Here is a 10,314-nt window from a genome sequence, read left to right on the forward strand (position 1 = left end):
GACAACCTTGCCCTTTTCCTTCGTTGATAGCTTACCAAACCACGGATTCCTTGGGGACATGCGAACTGGTCTCATTGCCTGCTTATCTTTTTCCGGTCTTGGCGTTTGAGGTGATTTCAGGATTTCTGGCGCGACCCCAATACCTTCAAGAACATCGTGTACCATATGGGTTAGCGCGGCCTCGCCGAATGTTCCTTCTTCAAAGCCCAAACCTCTGCTGGTAGTCGTCATCTTCTCTGTACTGTATGCAGTCTTTTGCAAACTTAGGGGATTGAATATTGCTTGACGCTCAACACTCTGTGCTCTATTCAACCGCTTCAGTCTCATGTGAACAAGTGTTGTCTCGTGGCTAGCCCCTGGAGTTTTATAGTGCCTTTTGAATTCAAATTCGACCGTTCCCCCCAATTCTGGGCCATCAATGCTTTGTTGGCAGTAGATTTTCTGAAATCTTGCCCATAACTGATGTCTTAAATGTCTGCTGCCTACTCCATTTGGCCTCAAACCGGACATCCCGTCATGAACAATGACACCAACGGTCACTTCCTAGCCTGCTTGCGCAACAGCGCAACCCTCCATGCGCTAGCACGAACCTTGTGACATGCTGACTCTGCATGCACCTCCCTTATCGCGCAACTCCCAAATAGATTCTTTTATAGTCATGTGCTCCCTTTCAACTGCTTAGAGTGCTGAGACTATTCTTCCTACGACTAGTCAGGTGGTCGCACTGCCTGTGCGAGGCTCCATCTCACCTTCCAGTTTGGTCCACGGAAAATCCTCAATTTCCCTCGTGACAGTCAGCGTCGCACGCTCTACTATATGTAGTGCGTTCCCCTGGTTACTGTGTTTGGTGATATGTTGTCCTAGCCATGGCAGCAAACTAATCAATTCTTGGCGATAGTATTCTAATTCATTAGTATGCTCATTCATACCGTGCCTTGCCATCCTTGGTTTATTGACGAGACATGCTTGCTTGATCTTGTTTTCCAGCCTCTTGACCTCTGCGTCCATCAAAATTATTTTCTTCCTTAGTCATACCTGGTCCTTTTCGAGTTCGTGAAGTCTAAGGTTCCCTTGCCAAATGGCTTCCTGAAGCCTTATGTGTTCTACCTCGCGTAGCTATGTGATTTCTTCGTCCTGGGCTTCGCACACTGTCACACCTGCAGGTGCTATTACGTTTGGATTCCTCTTTGCATGCTCTTTAGAAATTACGGTCCCTACACTATTCCGCAACCTTGGAATCGTTTCCACGGTCAGGGTTTTGCACATGGTCCTATAGGCCCATCGAACCGCTAATACGCGTAGGTTCCTGTCAGTGCGTTTCACTCAGTGAACCCTGTTCAACACTTTGCACACCTTGTTGAATGCTTCTCTGTGGATAGTCCTTGGCACGCTTCACCTTTCCTGCTACTGTATTTTGTTCCAATTCTCTATTTTGGGGGTGGTGTGCACTTGTGCGGGCTTCCCGTCATATGTCTGTACCCATTGGGAAAGGTGGGAATGCAAGTTGTTTTTCCCCTGATAACCATATCTCATTCCTAGCGGGGGTTTTCCAAATCATAGGCTCATCATTCTTTTGCATCTGTGCCAGTCCTCAAAACTTCCTTGATGCGTACCCCACCACCTTGCGGGCATTGCACGCAGTGCCCATTTCATAGCATCGAACCGTTGTTGTTCTGGTACTGCGCTTTCAAAATTGTTCATAAATTCTCCACCACTGTCAACCCGTCATACATTGGCAGATCCCTTACCTCTATTGTCACACAACACACTGATCTAACCATCATGTTGCAATTAAACGTTGTTACTTTGTGCAACCGATTTTTCCATCACTCTATTTCTTCGTCTGAATCCGAAGTGCAGGAGCTTTCGTGCTCCCATGAAATCCAAACATCTGTAGTCAGGTTTACCCAATGCTATTCTCATGCGGTTATCTTGTAGATTCAATCAATATCATCATCACTATCATTGTCATGCACCGGTTCAATGTATTGCGCTCCTTCGACTGGATCTAGCGGTACTACTACGCGTAGTGACTATTTCTCAAAGATCATTTTGCGCTTCTTCAGATTTATGACTCCATTCATATTGGTGGCCTAGTCTATTCCTAGTAGCGCGGGTTAGGGATTGCTGTCATCGACAATCTCTATCACTTCAAAATCCACCTGTGCGCTCGCACCTTCAATATCCACCGTTACCCCTTGCAATCTTCCCATGGGCAAGATCTTCTGTTGGTTCGCCATTCATAACGGAATAGGAGACCATTATAGCACGGGTCTGTCCATGCGTTCCCATGTTTGTTTCGGCAGTACATTCACATTCGATCTGAGATCCATGATTATCTAATCCATTTCATACTCGTCTATTTGCGTAGTCAACCTCATTTCCCTTCCTGTGCACAATGCATGCTTTCCAAGTTTCTGGACCATGCGCGGCTCTCCTGACCACATGCACCTAGCAATAAGTTCCTCTAGTCCTTTTACTGCCTTGCTGTCGCGTAGCAGTTTCATGCATGTCTCTAGAAAGGTAGTGAGCATTGAAGTATCCATCCCTGGTTCTAGTTGATCCTTACTATCTGAAGTGGAGGCCTCTGTGAAGCTCTTCTTAGCTTCCATGAATGTCTCCTTTGCATGTTCTATTTCAAATTTGGGTTCTTTTTTAGGAGCCTTGTGAACCCACACACTTTCTTTTGGCTGCTTACCTTTTTCATCGCCAGTGGTCATACCGCTCCTGAGCACTATGTTTACATTCGGGTCTTCTTCGCACAGCTCAAACCTCATCATCTGCAAATTCTGAGTCGGAGGATGGAGCACCCCTTTTTCGCGCAACCTCGCTATCAATGTAGGGCAGTCTTTTGCCTCATGATCAAATTGAGTACAATACAAACATGATGTCCTTGTCAGGTTTTTACAATCGCGGGCATAGTGTCTTGGCCCTCTACAATTGTAACAAATTAGTTGTCCGCGACCCCTTCTTGGTCCCATTCCACCTCGACCTCGTCCTCGCCCCTGAAATCTAGCATGCACCATTCCTATATTTGGGTCGAGGGCTCGCATTTCAGTCTGCACCCTCTAGACAAGGGTTCGATCCATCATTAGTTCGTAGCTTCTGCCGGTGCATTCATCATGGCCTACTGACCTGCAGAAATTACAAAACAATTGTTGGGACGTCTATGTATACTTCTGCAATAGATGACAATTATCCGTAGTGTGTTTTCCTCCTATCTGACAAATCGCACACCATAGTGCAAGCACTGTGCTTGGTCATGCTTGTGCCTCAGGTCTTAACGACATTGGCCCTCCTCCCACCAAGTAATTCGCGAACACTGGACAATGGTCCTTGTCATGCCCTTGGCCTTTGCATTTTATGTACCATACCCCCTCGCGCGCCTCTGGCCAAGGTGTCCTGTCCTGTTTCAAACTCTGGATCTCCAGACATAGATTTTGCAATTACGTGTGGATTTGTTGGACTCCCAGACCAGGGTCCTGTATAGGGGTCTCATGCAATCTCATTGCCATCTCTAAAGCTTCGGCCTGGGTGGAAAGATTTTGCTGCGACAACACCGTCCTTAAATGCGGTGTTAGTGACACTACAAACCATGTGCAGTGTTGTCCATCTGTCAAAGTCATATTGGATTCACGAACCATACTCTTCAGTCTTTGGTCTAGATCCCGGGGGGTCTTGCCCGACAGCATTGCGATCTCCTTAAACCTGATAATTGATTGTGTCCCCGACTTTGGCTTGCTAAATTCCCTGTTCAACGCGGTCTAGAATTCTATGATTCCTGCGTTTCGATGGTCATTAGAATGATTAATGTACCATGTTAATGCACGATCATGTAACGCACTTACCAGTGTAGCCTTCTTGATATTGTCATCCATGACTCCTTGTGCTTCCCATACCGCCCTTACCACGAACCAGAATTGGTCTGGATCTTCATTCCCTACTCCTCTATATATTGGTAGTTTGATCGCACTCGCCATAATGAACTGTGGTGGTGGCGAAGGTGGGGTGGGTGGAGATGGATGTGAGGAGCGTGAGATGGGTGGCGGTGTAGGTGGAGGTGGTAAGTGCGGAATTCGCTGCCTTATCAGACTGACCGCACTTCTCATAGAAACTCTCGCGAGCTCTTCCTCGCTTTCCTGTGAGGGTGAAATTAAGGGACTAGCTTCTAATTCTTCAATACCTCCGCTTCTGTAGATCTTCCCACTTCACGTAGTCCCAAACATTAATTTATTCACATAACCCTCTTTTCACACAATAGCATCTTAATCCAAGTGTTCAAATATTTAATATACTTACCTTGCGGTCCTTTGAGGAAGTGTCGCTTCACCTCACTGTAGTTCATGGTCGTATCTACCGTGAAATCAATGATAAATCCTCCTATAATTCGATCGAGCCAATGGTCCACAGCTCGCACGATCTTATCCCCTGACGCTTCTAGTCTGCGCACTAATTCCAGAGTCCACACAATTGGTTTGTCAAGCCTACACCTTCCTTGACTGTCTGCTAGCTTCATGATCCACTTATACAACTCAAAAGGAAAGGATGCAAATAAAATTTCATGGATTTCCGTATATAAGTAGCACTCTAACCATTGTTGCTTAGATACTCATGGATTCCTGTTTTCCTGCACCGCGAACTCATGAATCTTCTTATCTAACCACCCTTCAATTTATTTCTTGTTGGATTCTAGTGACACAACATCAGACATCCCTTATGCAGATCCCGATCCTGGCAATGGAACCATTTGTTGGATTGTATGGGCCTGACCCACGTTCAGAGATGATTTAGCCAAACAAATCCCGGTACTACTGGCCCTTTCTGCAACAGTCCACGGAGCGTGGACTGAGGTCTCACCCGAAGTAGTATGGGAGGGTGCTAGAACCAGGTTTCCACACCCTAGAGACGTCTGATGGTTTTTTGGTGGTCCGTGGTTTGACCCTACGCGCACGTCGCTACACGTACCTATCAGAACCTCACAGCCTGCAATGTTGCCTTCGCGAAGCCCTGCTCGAGGCACGATCCATTGTATTACCCAGGTCCCCTACTATTAATACGATAATATCCAATTACTTAACTTATCTATATGAGCCCAATTATACTTAACAATGTTCAATATTCATTTAAGTGCACGCGATAAAAAAAACAGTATAAATGCATAGAAAGTGTTACTTTCAGTCTTTCTAGCCTTCCTACAGTGATCAAATGTGCTCTTACAAAGTGATTTTGAAGTGTCAAGGTCAAATTTTGTCATTTCAGTGAGTCTTCAAGCAAAATTTGGTCACTAGGAATTAGGTCTAGGGTTTGCCCAAATGTCAGTCCATGTCACCATTCAGCTGAGTTTATCATCATTCGTAGGGTTGTCATTATCATGTCAGTGTCTAATGAGTCATTTCACACCTTGTCCATGCTTCAGTTGCCACCCAGGCAAGGTCATCTCCCTCTCCTAGGGTTTTGAAGGCAATTTCTCTTGGATGGTCAAATCACCGGCAAAACTTGTTTCCTGATGTTCATACACCTTCCCCTATCCTTAAATTACCTTATCAAACACTTCCCATCCCTTAGATCCGCCAAATTCCTCATTTTTGCACAAACCTTAGTTTCTAGCTACAACCTGGCAATTTTCTAGGTTTGACCTGTGTTTTTCCCTTTTCGACACCTTCCCCTCACACAATCTCTGATATTCCACTTTCCCCTGCTTCCTAACATCCCTCCCCACTCCCAAAAATTTCCCCAAGAATTTAGAAGCCCCCTATCCCCTTCATTTCGCTCCATTTCGACAAAATTCCTTGTTTCACACATCGGGACAAGTTTCACTCAGAAGCTGTTTCTGAGCAATCAAAGATGAATTTCGCAGAACTGAGAGAGGTTTTTGTCCAAAACTTTCCAAGGAAGAAAAACCTCTTTCACTTTTTACACAGGTGTCATGGTTTGAGAGAAATGTCAAAAATACAGGCGAGAATGAAGGTGCTCCAAGGACGGTTGGCCAAAGCACAAAAACGAAGGAAAACGCCCGATCCACTCCAAATTTTGGCCAAAGCCTCTTTGAATGAGCATGGTACTTGATTGGGGACTCCCAGCCCAAATTTCAAGAAATTTGGAGAAAATTTTGTCATTTGTGAATTTTTTGTGCAATTTTACAGGTTTTGGCCATTGGAGTGGTCTCACCCCGCGCGCGACCACTCGTGGGGACAGCTCAGAACGGGGAAAACTCTACATTTTTGGAATTTTCATGCAAAAATGCACTTTCCTATGGATGGACTTCAAATTTTATGGAGATTTGGACTTCCAAAAGCTCAAAATACATGCAAATTTTGACTTTCTGCCCCTTTTTTGAGTTGCAGAAAGCTGCCTTGGGAGAAATGACTTTTGAGGGGTCAAATCAATTCCAAATTCAGAAATTCCAGTGGGGTTGGAAAGTAGACTCATAGAAATTTCCAACAAGCTATCTTGCACCTGATTTTGACACCAGGAAGGCCTTCAAACACAGCTTCCAATGTGCGCGACCACTCCAAGGGAGGGGCGCGACCACTCAGGGAAATTTCACCATTTTGACTATTTCGGCCTGCAAAACACTGTTTTTACTTTGGTTGACTTTTGATGTATGTAAATGATGGATTGTTGGTTAATTTTCATGGCACATGGATACATTTGCTCTCCTTTAACACTTCGAGAAGTTTCCTTGATGTAAATAGTGAATATTAAATGCATGGATGGGTTACCTAAGTTTTAGAGGCAAGTTGTTTTGACTTCCTATTATCTAGTGCTCAGTTTAGAATTAGTTCAAACTGCTCCTAGGAAGCTGAGCTCGACCCCTAGAGGTGGGGAAAGGAGTTAGATGATCTATATTATGCCTTCTCTTGCTCATTTTCATGGTTGGACTCTTGAGGGAGAAACTCTATTGTATATTTTACTTGTATCTCTGCAATTTGAGGAAAAGGAAGGCCAGGGTTTTGCAGACATCATTGTGGATTCTTGTGGATTATTGTGTTGATGGTGTCTTTCCTACTTGTCATTGTAAGTGTGTTTATGTGTTCCATCTCTTATTCTATTGCTGCTAATTAAACAAAAGAAGTGATAAAGTTTGAATTCATGCATGCCATGCTCAACTTTCAATTTTGTTTAATATTTATGTTTTCCACTGTCTAAAGAGGATTCAAAGTCATTGTTTGCCCTCTTTAGCTCCCTCTCTTTCTTCCTTGATCATCCATCTCAGCTTAAGGCATCAGCACAAACTCCTTCCTTGCCCCAAAGACCCACCTGCAGAAACTGAGCTCAATCCCCACACCCTAAATTGCACTCCCTCCAATTGCCACCAAAAACCCCAAAAACTTTAAATCAACCCTCCTCATCAGTTTACTAGCCTAATATCTTTGATCCTAATTGGTATGCTCACCCCATTGAGAAAATACCTTGAGTCTGACCGGAGAGAGCCTTCTCCTTCCTCGTAGGGCTAGCTACGAGGTGTAATGGTTTGATGTAGCCTTGAGATTTGTCTATCTCAGCCTAGGTGAAATTTCAAGCGCTAACATAGTGGCGACCATACTGGGGAGAACAAACTTGTTTGTGGGTTGATGTGTTTGTTTCATAAGTTTTAGACGGAGCCTGAAGTTACGCCAGGAGCCTTCGAAAACGCTCTTGTTTTACATCAGCGTTAGTAGATAAACGCTGCTTCAGTCAATCTCCGTGAGCTTGTGAATACGACCACTTCATTTGAATTTCACCCCAGTACATGTATCAAGTTCAGATCTGATTGTTGATGGTGGACAACGATCAGACACTTGAAAGGCTGAAATCATTCACCTGGCGACTCTAAATCAGTTTTGAGATCAGATCCAAAGACTCCACTGGAGGATGATCCTGACCAGCAAAAACATGAAAGGACAACATGGACAGATCAGGTACTCAAGTTGGAATTTCATCCAAGATATTTTGTTCTTTGTTCTAAATTATTTCTTCTCTTTTCCCAAGAATGTAAAGAAGGCTTTGCAAAGTATACTATGCTTGAGAAGAGATCCTCGGCCTGCAATTGATTCTTTCCCTTTGAAAAGTGTGAAAACCAAAGATTTGCATGCCTTCGAGCTTGATCAAGATCCTTTTTCCGAATTTTGTGATGACCATCTTCAAGTTGATGAACCTCAAGCGACCAAGTCTGATTCTATACCTGTTGTACATATCCCTATACCTTGTAAAATTCCAGATCGGTATAAACCTCTTGTTTTACCTTCTGTTCTTCATGCTTTCCCCAAAAATTATGATCTATACTTGCCGATGTTTGATGGTGAATGTAAGAATGTCAACGCTGAGCAACATGTCCAGAATTTTGAGAATTTTCTAGATCTTTTTGAAGTTGATGAAGAAGATGTCAGTATTAGGCTTTTTGCTCTTTCTTTGCAAGCTAAAGTGAAGAGTTGGTTCAAAGCCCTGCCTGATGCAAGCATTTCAGATTTCCAGCAGTTTGTCAAAGTTTTTCTCGATAGGTGGATGATCGGGCAGAACCTTTTCTTGATTGTAGAAGAGTATAACCAGCTGAAAAGATTGCCAGGTGAAACAGTACAACAGTTTTCGGCCAGATTTAATCAAGTTTATTATTCGATGCCAGTTGATATAAGACCTTCTCCTAGATCTGCTCTCTTGCGCTATCCGGGTGCCTTTGATCCGGAGATGGAGTTTCAGCTGAGAGAAAGGGATATTGCAACACTTCACGAGATGCAAAACAGTGCAGTAAATGTAGAGGCGCATCTGCTGATCCGAAAGGCAAGGTTGAAGGAAGAAGAGATGAAAAACATAGATCCGGAAAAATCAACATCTCTAGAGGTGAAGCTTGATATTTTGGTAAGTGCAGTGGAAAAGATGATGGAGAAGGTCACCTCAAGAAATGCTTATGATGTTCAAGGCTCGCTGATTGAAGAAGAACAAGTTGCTGATCCAAAACATTTTGTTTCTTATCCTAGTTGTCGTAGATATGATAATGATTGTTTTGTAGATCACCTTGGCGAAGAAAGAACTGCTGATATGACCTGCATGCTTGATGATATGTTTTATAGTGATGATTTGCCTCATTATGATCAGTATGATGATGATTATGTTCTCCAAACAGAAGCTAATCTTGCAATCAAATCAGCAGCTAGTTGGTGGGAGGAAAAAGTTCATTTTCAGCAGCTTGAATACAATGTTCAGCCATCACATATCAGCTATGACAGTGACGAGGAAAGTGCAACAAATTTTGAAGTAAGTGAAGGATCTTTACCTTTTTGTTTTGATTCATGTCAGTTCATTAAAGACAACTTCCATGAAATTAGAAATCAGCTGTCAACAAGTCTTGATCTAGACCATCTTGGAGGCAATAAAAACCTTGTTCCAGACTTCTCATATTCAGATTTGCAGCCCCCAAATGCCATTGGTTTTCAAGTTGCAGATGAAAGCATGGAAGCTGACATATTTGATCAAATGATACAAGAAGGTGACTCCGTACCATTCTGTTTTGAATCATTTCAGTTTTTGAAGGGTAGATTGCATAGTAAATCTTCAAATGAACAGCCTATAACAAATCAGCAATCTCTCAGTATAAATGTTGAGGATGAGACAGATGACAAAATTCTTGAGCAGCCTGTAACATCAGATTTGCAGCTACCAAATGAAATTGAAGGGCAGATTACAGATGAAGCTGTGGAAGATGATTTGATGATGCCAGAAGATTCTATACCCTTTTGTTTCGAAGCATTTCAGTTTATAAGGCAGAATTTTCATAAAATCTCTCAAGAAAAGGATGAACAGCTAGAAGGATGTCATACATTTTCAATGGATACATTGCAGCAGTCTTTTCAAGTTTTTCATGATCCAATAGCTGATGTTTTGGATGAGGTTTGCAGTCAAAGTCTTTCTCCATTGACCACATGTGAGCTTGAAACATGTGCTGATATGAATTTGATCCGGCAGCCGGTTTCTTTGTCATTTTCAGCAGAGGTCTCATCACAAGGCTCAGATCAAAGTTTGCATTCATGGTATGAGGAAACGAGAAGTAATCTATTAGATGAGCTAAGTTCCAGTGTGCATGAATTTCAAGATCCTTATGCAATGTTTTTGGAGGTGGATAGAGAAGACATATCATTCAATGGGTCTGTTTCTAAGTTGGCATGGAAGTTGCCTTTCAGTAGTTCTCTCTTGTTGGTCATAATCAAGAACTTGCGGAGATTTCAAACAGCAGATGGGACACTTACTTGGTTACATTGGTTGTTTCATTTCACTTGATCAGGTGATGAATGAAACTGTTAGAGTAGGTTTTGATGAATAAGCTCCACTTTGAGCATCATT

This window comes from Pinus tabuliformis, chromosome 6 (genome assembly GCF_031772625.1).
Source record: "Pinus tabuliformis cultivar Carrire ecotype Pingquan chromosome 6, CPIR1, whole genome shotgun sequence".
In the NCBI taxonomy this organism is placed as follows: Eukaryota; Viridiplantae; Streptophyta; class Pinopsida; order Pinales; family Pinaceae; genus Pinus; species Pinus tabuliformis.